We start from the raw sequence: 13,939 nt of genomic DNA on the forward strand, positions 1-13,939 counted from the left end.
AATCAAATTGCTATGGTTTCATATTGAACTCTATTTTATGAATCTAAACAGAAAAAGTATAGATTTATTGTCGGAAAAATAAGTTACAAGTCGTTTTTGTAATGGTAGTCATTTCAGTCGAAAGAACGACGTCTAGATGACCATTTTAGAAAACATACTTCCACTTTGAGTTTAACCATAATTTTTGGATATAGTTTCATGTTCATAATAAAAATCATTTTCCCAGAATAACAACTTTTAAATCAAAGTTTATAATAGTTTTTAATTAACTAACCCAAAACAGCTCGCGGTGTTACTACGACGGCGTAAATCCGGTTTTACGGTGTTTTTCGTGTTTCCAGGTTTTAAATCATTAAGTTAGCATATCATATAGATATAGAAAATGTGTTTAGTTGATTTTAAAAGTCAAGTTAGAAGGATTAACTTTTATTTGCGAACAAGTTTAGAATTAACTAAACTATGTTCTAGTGATTACAAGTTTAAACCTTCGAATAAGATAGCTTTATATGTATGAATTGAATGATGTTATGAACATCATTACTACCTCAAGTTCCTTGGATAAACCTACTGGAAATAAGAAAAATGGATCTAGCTTCAAAGGATCCTTGGATGGCTTGAAAGTTCTTGAAGCAGAATCATGACACGAAAACAATTTCAAGTAAGATTTCCACTCGAAATAAGATTGTTATAGTTATAGAAATTGAATTAAAGTTTGAATATGATTATTACCTTGTATTAGAAAGATAACCTACTATAATTGACAAAGGTTTCTTGATCTTGGATGATTACTTGGAATGGATTTAGAAAACTTGGAAGTACACTTGCAATCTTGGAAGTATTCTTGAATTTATGAAACTAGAACTTTTGGAATTTATGAAGAACACTTAGAACTTGAAGATAGAACTTGAGAGAGATCAATTAGATGAAGAAAATTGAAGAATGAAAGTGTTTGTAGGTGTTTTTGGTCGTTGGTGTATGGATTAGATATAAAGGATATGTAATTTTGTTTTCATGTAAATAAGTCATGAATGATTACTCATATTTTTGTAATTTTATGAGATATTTCATGCTAGTTGCCAAATAATGGTTCCCACATGTGTTAGGTGACTCACATGGGCTGCTAAGAGCTGATCATTGGAGTGTATATACCAATAGTACATACATCTAAAAGCTGTGTATTGTACGAGTACGAATACGGGTGCATACGAGTAGAATTGTTGATGAAACTGAACGAGGATGTAATTGTAAGCATTTTTGTTAAGTAGAAGTATTTTGATAAGTGTCTTGAAGTCTTTCAAAAGTGTATGAATATATATTAAAACACTACATGTATATACATTTTAACTGAGTCGTTAAGTCATCGTTAGTCGTTACATGTAAGTGTTGTTTTGAAACCTTTAGGTTAACGATCTTGTTGAATGTTGTTAACCCATTGTTTATTATAACAAATGAGATGTTAAATTGTTATATTATCATGATATATAATATATCTTAGTATGATATATATACAGTTAAATGTCGTTACAACGATAATCGTTACATATATGTCTCGTTTCGAAATCATTAAGTTAGTAGTCTTATTTTTACATATGTATTTCATTGTTAATACACTTAATAATATATTTACTTATCATTTAAAATAATTAACCAAGTGTATCAATATCTTAATATGAATCATATGTACCTAGTAAGACGTTGTTATAACGATAATCGTTATATATATCGTTTTCGAGTTTCTTAAATTAATAGTCACATTTTTATGTATATAACTCATTGTTAAAATACCTAATGAGATACATACTTATAATAAAATCATGTTAACTATATATATAACCATATATATGTCATCGTATAGTTTTTACAAGTTTTAACGTTCGTGAATCACCGGTCAACTTGGGTGGTCAATTGTCTATATGAAACCTATTTCAATTAATCAAGTCTTAACAAGTTTGATTGCTTAACATGTTGGAAACACTTAATCATGTAAATATCAATTTCATTTAATATATATAAACATGGAAAAGTTCGGGTCACTACAGTACCTACCCATTAAATAAATTTCGTCCCGAAATTTTAATCTGTTGAAAGTGTTGACGAATCTTCTAGAAATAGATGCGGGTATTTCTTCTTCATCTGATCTTCACGCTCCCAGGTGAACTCGGGTCCTCTACGAGCATTCCATCGAACCTTAACAATCGGCATCTTGTTTTGTTTAAGTCTCTTAACCTCACGATCCATTATTTCGACGGGTTCTTCAATGAATTGAAGTTTTTCATTGATTTGGATTTTGTCCAACGGAATAGTGAGATCTTCTTTAGCAAAACATTTCTTCAAATTTGAGACGTGGAAAGTGTTATGTACAGCCGCGAGTTGTTGAGTTAGCTCCAGTTGGTAAGCTACTGGTCCGACACGATCTATAATCTTGAATGGTCCAATGTACCTTGGATTTAGTTCCCCCGGTTTACCAAATCGAACTACGCCTTTCCAAGGTGAAACCTTAAGCATGACCATTTCTCCAATTTCAAACTCTATATCTTTTCTTTTACTGTCTGTGTAGCTCTTTTGTCGACTCTGGGCAGTTTTCAATCTTTGTTGAATTTGGATGATTTTCTCGGTAGTTTCTTGTATTATCTCCAGACCCGTAATCTGTCTATCCCCCACTTCACTCCAACAAATCGGAGACCTGCACTTTCTACCATAAAGTGCTTCAAACGGCGCCATCTCAATGCTTGAATGGTAGCTGTTGTTGTAGGAAAATTCTGCTAACGGTAGATGTCAATCCCAACTGTTTCCGAAATCAATAACACAAGCTCGTAGCATGTCTTCAAGCGTTTGTATCATCCTTTCGCTCTGCCCATCAGTTTGTGGATGATAGGCAGTACTCATGTCTAGACGAGTTCCCAATGCTTGCTGTAATGTCTGCCAGAATCTTGAAATAAATCTGCCATCCCTATCAGAGATAATAGAGATTGGTATTCCATGTCTGGAGATGACTTCCTTCAAATACAGTCGTGCTAACTTCTCCATATTGTCATCTTCTCTTATTGGCAGGAAGTGTGCTGACTTGGTGAGACGATCAACTATTACCCAAATAGTATCATAACCACTTGCAGTCCTTGGCAATTTAGTAATGAAATCCATGGTAATGTTTTCTCATTTCCATTCCGGGATTTCAGGTTGTTGTTGTAGACCTGATGGTTTCTGATGTTCAACTTTGACCTTAGAACGCGTCAAACATTCTCCTACATATTTAGGAATATCGGCTTTCATACCTGGCCACCAAAAATGTTTCTTAAGATCCTTGTACATCTTCCCCGTTCCAGGATGTATTGAGTATCTGGTTTTATGAGCTTCTCTAAGTACCATTTCTCTCATATCTCCAAATTTTGGTACCCAAATTCTTTCAGCCCTATACCGGGTTCCGTCTTCCCGAATATTAAGATGCTTCTCTGATCCTTTGGGTATTCCATCCTTTAAATTTTCCTCTTTTAAAACTCCTTGTTGCGCCTCCTTTATTTGAGTAGTAAGGTTAGTGTGAATCATTATATTCATAGATTTTACTCGAATGGGTTCTCTGTCCTTTCTGCTCAAGGCATCGGCTACCAAATTTGCCTTCCCCGGGTGGTAACGAATCTCAAAGTCGTAATCATTCAACAATTCAATCCACCTACGCTGCCTCATATTCAGTTGTTTCTTATTAAATATGTGTTGAAGACTATTGTGGTCGGTATATATAATACTTTTGACCCCATATAAGTAGTGCCTCCAAGTATTTAATGCAAAAACAACCGCGCCTAATTCCAAATCATGCGTCGTATAATTTTGCTCGTGAATCTTCAATTGTCTAAACGCATAAGCAATCACCTTCGTCCGTTGCATTAATACACAACCAAGACCTTGCTTTGATGCGTCACAATAAATCACAAAATCATCATTCCCTTCAGGTAATGACAATATAGGTGCCGTAGTTAGCTTTTTCTTTAATAATTGAAACGCCTTCTCTTGTTCATCCTTCCATTCAAATTTCTTCCCTTTATGCGTTAACGCAGTCAAGGATTTTGCTATTTTGGAGAAATCTTGGATGAATATTCTATAGTAACCAGCCAATCCTAAAAATTGACGTATATGCTTCGGAGTTTTTGGGGTTTCCCACTTTTCAACGGTTTCGATCTTTGTCGGGTCCACCTGGATACCTTCTTTGTTCACTATGTGACCGAGGAATTGAACTTCTTCCAACTAAAATGCACACTTTGAAAACATAGCGTACAGTTTTTCTTTCCTCAATATTTCTAGCACTTTTCTCAAATGTTCTTCGCTCTTGATCATTCTTTGAGTAAATAAGTATGCCATCGATGAAAACAATGACAAACTTGTCAAGATATGGCCCACACACTCGGTTCATAAGGTCCATGAACACAGCTGGTGCGTTAGTCAATCCAAATGGCATAACCATAAACTCGTAGTGACCATAACGCGTCCAAAAAGCAGTTTTTGGAATATCATCCTCCTTTACTCGCATTTGATGATATCCAGAACGTAAATCGATCTTCGAATAAACCGACGAGCCTTGTAGTTGATCAAATAAGTCGTCAATTCTTGGCAGTGGATAACGGTTTTTGATGGTAAGTTTGTTCAACTCTCTGTAGTCAATACACAACCTAAATGTACCATCCTTCTTCTTGACAAAGAAAACAGGAGCTCCCCATGGTGATGTGCTTGGTCGAATGAAACCACGTTCTAATAGTTCTTGCAGTTGGCTTTGCAGTTCTTTCATCTCGCTGGGTGCGAGTCTATAAGGAGCACGAGCTATTGATGCAGCTCCTGGTATAAGATCTATTTGAAATTCAACAGATCGATGTGGAGGTAGTCTGGGTAATTCTTTCGGAAATACATCGGGAAATTCTTTTGCGACGGGAACATCATTGATGCTCTTTTCTTCAGTTTGTACTTTCTCAACGTGTGCTAGAACAGCATAGCAACCTTTTCTTATTAGTTTTTGTGCCTTCAAATTACTAATAAGATGTAGCTTCATGTTGCCCTTTTCTCCGTACACCATTAAGGGTTCTCCTTCTTCTCGTACAATGCGAATTGCATTTTTATAATATACGATCTCTGATTTCACCTTCTTCAGCCAGTCCATGCCAACTATTATATCAAAACTCCCTAACTCTATTGGTATCAAATCAATCTTAAATATTTCGCTACCCAGTTTAATTTCTCGATTCCGGCATATATTATCTGCTGAAATTAATTTACCGTTTGCTAATTCGAGTAAAAATTTACTATCTAACGGCGTCAATGGACAACTTAATTTAGCACAAAAATCTCTACTCATATAGCTTATATCCGCACCCGAATCAAATAAAACGTAAGCAGATTTATTGTCAATAAGAAACGTACCCGTAACAAGCTCCGGGTCTTCCTGTGCCTCTGCCGCATTAATATTGAAAACTCTTCCGCGGCCTTGTCCATTCGTGTTCTCCTGGTTCGGGCAATTTCTAATAATGTGGCCCGATTTTCCACATTTATAACAAACTACATTGGCATAACTTGCTCCGACACTACTTGCTCCACCATTACTCGTTCCGACACCATTTGTTCCTTTCGTTCTATTAACCCCTGGTCCGTAGACCTCACACTTCGCCGCGCTATGACCATTTCTTTTACACTTGTTGCAAAATTTGGTGCAGTACCCCGAGTGATACTTTTCACACCTTTGACATAGCTGCTTCAGATTGTTGTTGTTGTTGCGGTTGTTATTGTTGTTGGGATGATTGTTGTAGTTGCTGTTGTTGTTGTTGTTGTTGTTGTTGTTGGGCCGTTTGTTGTATTTGCGATTGATGTTGCGATTGTTGGGATAATTTTTGCGATTATTATTGGAATTGCTGTTATTGTTGTATTGGTGATTCTTATCACCGTTTTCCTCCCACTTTCTTTTGACTTCCTTCACATTGGCCTCTTCAGCCGTCTGTTCTTTAATTCTTTCCTCAATCTGGTTCACTAGTTTGTGAGCCAATCTACATGCCTGTTGTATGGAGGCGGGCTCGTGTGAACTTATATCTTCTTGGATTCTTTCCGGTAATCCTTTCATAAACGCGTCGATCTTCTCTTCCTCATCTTCGAATGCTCCCGGACACAATAGGCACAATTCTGTGAATCGTCTTTCGTACGTGGTAATATCAAATCCTTGGGTTCGTAACCCTCTAAGTTCTGTCTTGAGCTTATTGACCTCGGTTCTGGGACGGTACTTCTCGTTCATCAAGTGCTTGAATGCTGACCACGGTAGTGCGTACGCATCATCTTGTCCCACTTGCTCTAGATAGGTATTCCACCATGTTAACGCAGAACCTGTGAAGGTATGCATAGTGTACTTCACTTTGTCCTCTTCAGTACACTTACTTATGGCAAACACCGATTCGACCTTCTCGGTCCACCGTTTCAATCCGATCGGTCCTTCGGTTCCATCAAATTCCAAAGGTTTGCAGGCAGTGAATTCTTTGTAGGTGCATTCTACACGATTTCCTGTACTGCAAGATCCAAGGTTATTGTTGGTATGTAGCGCAGCCTGTACTGCGGCTATGTTTGAAGCTAGAAAAGTACGGAATTCCTCTTCATTCATATTCACGGTGTGTCGAGTAGTCGGTGCCATTTCCTTCAAAATAGTCAAATGGAACAAGTTAATCATACAGAATATTAAGAGTAGTTAATAGTATTTCGTAGCATAATATGAACTCATTTATAAAAGCTTTTTCTTCATATTAGCGTTTTATAAGTTTAAATTCGGGTAGTACCTACCCGTTAAGTTCATACTTAGTAGCTAATATACAATTCAACTACTACAATTCTATATGAAAAACTGATTATAATAATATTTCGCGTTCAAACTTTTATACAATATTTTACAAACTTACAATACCGCTTATTTTACATAAAGCATGAAATATAGCACACAATAACTTTGATACAAGATAGTTGTGAAGATAATTCTAGCTAGTACACAAGTCGTTCAGCAAAGGAAATAAAGACACGTAATTCATACGTCCAGAAACAAGTCATGCATTCTGGTTTTACTAGGACTACTTCCCATCCTTGGTCTTGTGGAACATAACCGTTATGGCCGTTGATAAGACAGCGTGTTGTAAAGTCGTCAAAGGGACGAGGGTTACGTAATGACCAACAGTCTCGTAATAACCTAAAAACCTCATTTCTTACCCCAATTACTGACTCCGTCACTTGTGGGAACGTTTTGTTTAATAGTTGCAGCCCGATGTTCTTTTTCTCACTTTGGTGAGAAGCGAACATTACTAACCCATAAGCATAGCATGCTTCTTTATGTTTCATGTTTGGCGCTTTTTCTAAATCATGAAGTCCTATATTCGGATACATTGAGTCAAAATAATTTCTTAACCCGTTGCGTAAAATAGCATTTGGGTTCCCCGCAATATATGCGTCAAAGTAAACGCATCGTAACTTATGGGTTTCCCAATGTGATATCCCCCATCTTTCAAACGAAAGTCTCTTATAAACCAAGATATTCTTGGAACGTTCTTCGAATGTCTTACAAACTGATTTTGCCGTAAATAGTTGTGCCGAAGAATTCTGACCGACTCTAGACAAGATTTCATCAATCATGTCTCCGGGTAGGTCTCTTAAAATATTGGGTTGTCTATCCATTTTGTGTTTTTATACTGTAAAATAGACAAGAGTTAGATTCATAAAAAAAATACTTATTAATACAAGCAATTTTTACATATATCATAAAGCATAAGCACACTATATTACATATATTACATATATTACACCACACGAATACAACTATCTTATTCCGACTCACTCGTTTCTTCTTATTCAGTTTTGGTTCGTTTTACCAAGTTTCTAGGGATATATGATGTTCCCCTAATACGAGCTGTCATTTTCCACAACGGTTTAGAAAAACCTGGTGGTTTAGAGGTTCCCGGGTCATTATTACAACTTAAGGGCTTCTGGGGTTGACGATACATATAAAGTTCATCGGGGTTGGAATTAGATTTCTCTATTTTTATGCCCTTTCTCTTATTATTTTCTTTTGCCTTTTTAAATTCAGTTGGGGTAATTTCTATAACATCATCGGAATTCTCATCGGAATCCGATTCATCGGAGAATTGGTAATCCTCCCAATATTTTGCTTCCTTGGCGGAAACACCATTGACCATAATTAACCTTGGTCGGTTGATTGAGGATTTTCTTTTACTTAACCGTTTTATTATTTCCCCCATCGGTTCTATTTCCTAATCCGGTTCCTCCTATTCCGGTTCTGATTCTTCTTCCGGTTCTGATTCTTCTTCCGGTTCTTCTTCGGGAACTTGTGAATCAGTCCAATATATATTCGACTCTTCGTTATTATTAGGTGAGTCAATGGGATTTGTGCTAGAGGTATACATCTATCACACAATATCAAACATGTTAAGAGATTAATATATCACATAATATATACATGTTAATAATATATAGTTTCCAACAAAAATGTTAAGCAATCATTTTTAAAGAAAACACGGTCGAAGTCCAGACTCACTAATGCATCCTAACAAACTCAATAAGACACACTAATGCAAATTTTCTGGTGCTCTAAGACCAACGCTCGGATACCAACTGAAATGTCCCGTTCTTATTGATTAAAAACGTTCCATATTAATTGATTTCGTTGCGAGGTTTTGACCTCTATATGAGACGTTTTTCAAAGACTGCATTCATTTTTAAAACAAACCATAACCTTTATTTCATAAATAAAGGTTTAAAAAGCTTTACGTAGATTATCAAATAATGATAATCTAAAATATCCTGTTTACACACGACCATTACATAATGGTTTACAATACAAATATGTTACATCGAAATCAGTTTCTTGAATGCAGTTTTTACACAATATCATACAAACATGGACTCCAAATCTTGTCCTTATTTTAGTATGCAACAGCGGAAGCTCTTAGTATTCACCTGAGAATAAACATGCTTTAAATGTCAACAAAAATGTTGGTGAGTTATAGGTTTAACCTATATATATCAAATCGTAACAATAGACCATAAGATTTCATATTTCAATACACATCCCATACATAGAGATAAAAATCATTCATATGGTGAACACCTGGTAACCGACATTAACAAGATGCATATATAAGAATATCCCCATCATTCCGGGACACCCTTCGGATATGATATAAATTTCGAAGTACTAAAGCATCCGGTACTTTGGATGGGGCTTGTTGTGCCCGATAGATCTATCTTTAGGATTCGCGTCAATTAAGGTGTCTGTTACCTAATTCTTAGATTACCAGACTTAATAAAAAGGGGCATATTCGATTTCGATAATTCAACCATAGAATGTAGTTTCACGTACTTGTGTCTATTTTGTAAATCATTTATAAAACCTGCATGTATTCTCATCCCAAAAATATTAGATTTTTAAAAGTGGGACTATAACTCACTTTCACAGATTTTTACTTCGTCGGGAAGTAAGACTTGGCCACTGGTTAATTCACGAACCTATAACAATATATACATATATATCAAAGTATGTTCAAAATATATTTACAACACTTTTAATATATTTTGATGTTTTAAGTTTATTAAGTCAGCTGTCCTCGTTAGTAACCTACAACTAGTTGTCCACAGTTAGATGTACAGAAATAAATCGATAAATATTATCTTGAATCAATCCACGACCCAGTGTATACATATCTCAGTATTGATCACAACTCAAACTATATATATTTTGGAATCAACCTCAACCCTGTATAGCTAACTCCAACATTCACATATAGAGTGTCTATGGTTGTTCCGAAATATATATAGATGTGTCGACATGATAGGTCGAAACATTGTATACGTGTCTATGGTATCTCAATATTACATAATATACAATACAAGTTGATTAAGTTATGGTTGGAATAGATTTGTTACCAATTTTCACGTAGCTAAAATGAGAAAAATTATCCAATCTTGTTTTAACCATAACTTCTTCATTTTAAATCCGTTTTGAGTGAATCAAATTGCTATGGTTTCATATTGAACTCTAATTTATGAATCTAAACAGAAAAAGTACAGATTTATAGTCGGAAAAATAAGTTACAAGTTGTTTTTGTAAAGGTAGTCATTTCAGTCGAAAGAACGACGTCTAGATGACCATTTTAGAAAACATACTTCCACTTTGAGTTTAACCATAATTTTTGGATATAGTTTCATGTTCATAATAAAAATCATTTTCCCAGAATAATAACTTTTAAATCAAAGTTTATCATAGTTTTTAATTAACTAACCCAAAACAGCCCGTGGTGTTACTACGACGGCGTAAATCCGGTTTTACGGTATTTTTCGTGTTTCCAGGTTTTAAATCATTAATTTAGCATATTATATAGATATAGAACATGTGTTTAGTTGATTTTAAAAGTCAAGTTATAAGGATTAACTTTTATTTGCAAACAAGTTTAGAATTAACTAAACTATGTTCTAGTGATTACAAGTTTAAACCTTCGAATAAGATAGCTTTATATGTATGAATAGAATGATGTTATGAACATCATTACTAACTCAAGTTCCTTGGATAAACCTACTGGAAATAAGAAAAATGGATCTAGCTTCAAAGGATCCTTGGATGGCTTAAAAGTTCTCGAAGCAGAATCATGACACGAAAACAATTTCAAGTAAGATTTCCACTCGAAATAAGATTGTTATAGTTATAGAAATTGAATTAAAGTTTGAATATGATTATTACCTTGTATTAGAAAGATAACCTACTGTAAGTAACAAAGGTTTCTTGATCTTGGATGATTACTTGGAATGGATTTAGAAAACTTGGAAGTAAACTTGCAATCTTGGAAGTATTCTTGATTTTATGAAACTAGAACTTTTGGAATTTATGAAGAACACTTAGAACTTGAAGATAGAACTTGAGAGAGATCAATTAGATGAAGAAAATTGAAGAATGAAAGTGTTTGTAGGTATTTTTGGTCGTTGGTGTATGGATTAGATATAAAGGATATGTAATTTTGTTTTCATGTAAATAAGTCATGAATGATTACTCATATATTTGTAATTTTATGAGATATTTCATGCTAGTTGCCAAATGATGGTTCCCACATATGTTAGGTGACTCACATGAGCTGCTAACAGCTGATAATTGGAGTGTATATACCAATAGTACATACATCTAAAAGCTGTGTATTGTACGAGTACGAATACGGGTGCATACGAGTAGAATTGTTGATAAACTGAACGAGGATGTAATTGTAAGTATTTTTGTTAAGTAGAAGTATTTTGATAAGTGTCTTGAAGTCTTTCAAAAGTGTATGAATACATATTAAAACACTACATGTATACACATTTTAACTGAGTCGTTAAGTCATCGTTAGTCGTTACATGTAAATGTTGTTTTGAAACCTTTAGGTTAACGATCTTGTTGAATGTTGTTAACCCATTGTTTATTATAACAAATGAGATGTTAAATTGTTATATTATCATGATATTATGATATATAATATATCTTAGTATGATATATATACAGTTAAATGTCGTTACAACGATAATCGTTACATATATGTCTCGTTTCGAAATCATTAAGTTATTAGTCTTATTTTTACATATGTATTTCATTGTTAATACACTTAATAATATATTTACTTATCATTTAACATAATTAACCAAGTGTATCAATATCCTAATATGATTCATATGTACCTAGTAAGACGTTGTTATAACGATAATCGTTATATATATCGTTTTCGAGTTTCTTAAATTAATAGTCTCATTTTTATGTATATAACTCATTGTTAAAATACCTAATGAGATACATACTTATAATAAAATCATGTTAACTATATATATAACCATATATATGTCATCGTATAGTTTTTACAAGTTTTAACGTTCGTGAATCACCGGTCAACTTGGGTGGTCAATTGTCTATATGAAACCTATTTCAATTAATCAAGTCTTAACAAGTTTGATTGCTTAACATGTTAGAAACACTTAATCACGTAAATATCAATTTCATTTAATATATATAAACATGGAAAAGTTCGGGTCACTACAGTACCTACCCGTTAAATAAATTTCGTCCCGAAATTTTAATCTGTTGAAAGTGTTGACGAATCTTCTAGAAATAGATGCGGGTATTTCTTCTTCATCTTATCTTCACGCTCCCAGGTGAACTCGGGTCCTCTACGAGCATTCCATCGAACCTTAACAATCGGTATCTTGTTTTGTTTAAGTCTCTTAACCTCACGATCCATTATTTCGACGGGTTCTTCAATGAATTGAAGTTTTTCATTGATTTGGATTTCGTCCAACAGAATAGTGAGATCTTCTTTAGCAAAACATTTCTTCAAATTTGAGACGTGGAAAGTGTTATGTACAGCCGCGAGTTGTTGAGGTAGCTCCAGTTGGTAAGCTACTGGTCCGACACGATCTATAATCTTGAATGGTCCAATGTACCTTGGATTTAGTTTCCCCTGTTTACCAAATCGAACAACTCCTTTCCAAGGTGAAACCTTAAGCATGACCATTTCTCCAATTTCAAACTCTATATCTTTTCTTTTACTGTCCGCGTAGCTCTTTTGTCGACTCTGGGCGGTTTTCAATCTTTGTTGAATTTGGATGATTTTCTCAGTAGTTTCTTGTATTATCTCTGGACCCGTAATCTGTCTATCCCCCACTTCACTCCAAAAAATCGGAGACCTGCACTTTCTACCATAAAGTGCTTCAAACGGCGCCATCTCAATGCTTGAATGGTAGCTGTTGTTGTAGGAAAATTCTGCTAACGGTAGATGTCGATCCCAACTGTTTCCGAAATCAATAACACAAGCTCGTAGCATGTCTTCAAGCGTTTGTATCGTCCTTTCGCTCTGCCCATCAGTTTGTGGATGATAGGCAGTACTCATGTCTAGACGAGTTCCCAATGCTTGCTGTAATGTCTGCCAGAATCTTGAAATAAATCTGCCATCCCTATCAGAGATAATAGAGATTGGTATTCCATGTCTGGAGACGACTTCCTTCAAATACAGTCGTGCTAACTTCTCCATCTTGTCATCTTCTCTTATTGGCAGGAAGTGTGCTGACTTGGTGAGATGATCAACTATTACCCAAATAGTATCATAACCACTTGCAGTCCTTAGCAATTTAGTAATGAAATCCATGGTAATGTTTTTCCATTTCCATTCCGGAATTTCAGGTTGTTGTAGTAGACCTGATGGTTTCTGATGTTCAGCTTTGACCTTAGAACACGTCAAACATTCTCCTACATATTTAGGAATATCAGCTTTCATACCTGGCCACCAAAAATGTTTCTTAAGATCCTTGTACATCTTCCCCGTTCCAGGATGTATTGAGTATCTGGTTTTATGAGCTTCTCTAAGTACCATTTCTCTCATATCTCCAAATTTTGGTACCCAAATTCTTTCAGCCCTATACCGGGTTCCGTCTTCCCGAATATTAAGATGCTTCTCCAATCCTTTGGGTATTTCATCCTTTAAATTTCCCTCTTTTAAAACTCCTTGTTGCGCCTCCTTTATTTGAGTAGTAAGGTTAGTGTGAATCATTATATTCATAGATTTTACTCGAATGGGTTCTCTGTCCTTTGGGCTTGATTAAATTAAAACTTGGACTTGGATGAACTTGAACCCGCTATTAACCCTAATCCATTAGGTAATCAGTCTACTAATTTATGTATGCATGTTCTATGGCCATACGGGAACCCCTTTGAGTTATTATTAATACGCTGCTACTCCCTTGTTCTGTTCAACCGATACTACAACAACCCATCAACCTAATGTCATCATGGATCACCAACCTCACCAACATCATTAGCCTCTTCCTGCTCCTATTACAATCGTTCTTTTGTTTTTTTCTGGTTATTTCAAAGCACTCACTACAACCAAGATCCATTTTAAACCAACCGGACCTTATT

The sequence above is a fragment of the Rutidosis leptorrhynchoides genome, chromosome 4 (genome assembly GCF_046630445.1).
Source record: "Rutidosis leptorrhynchoides isolate AG116_Rl617_1_P2 chromosome 4, CSIRO_AGI_Rlap_v1, whole genome shotgun sequence".
NCBI lineage: Eukaryota > Viridiplantae > Streptophyta > Magnoliopsida > Asterales > Asteraceae > Rutidosis > Rutidosis leptorrhynchoides.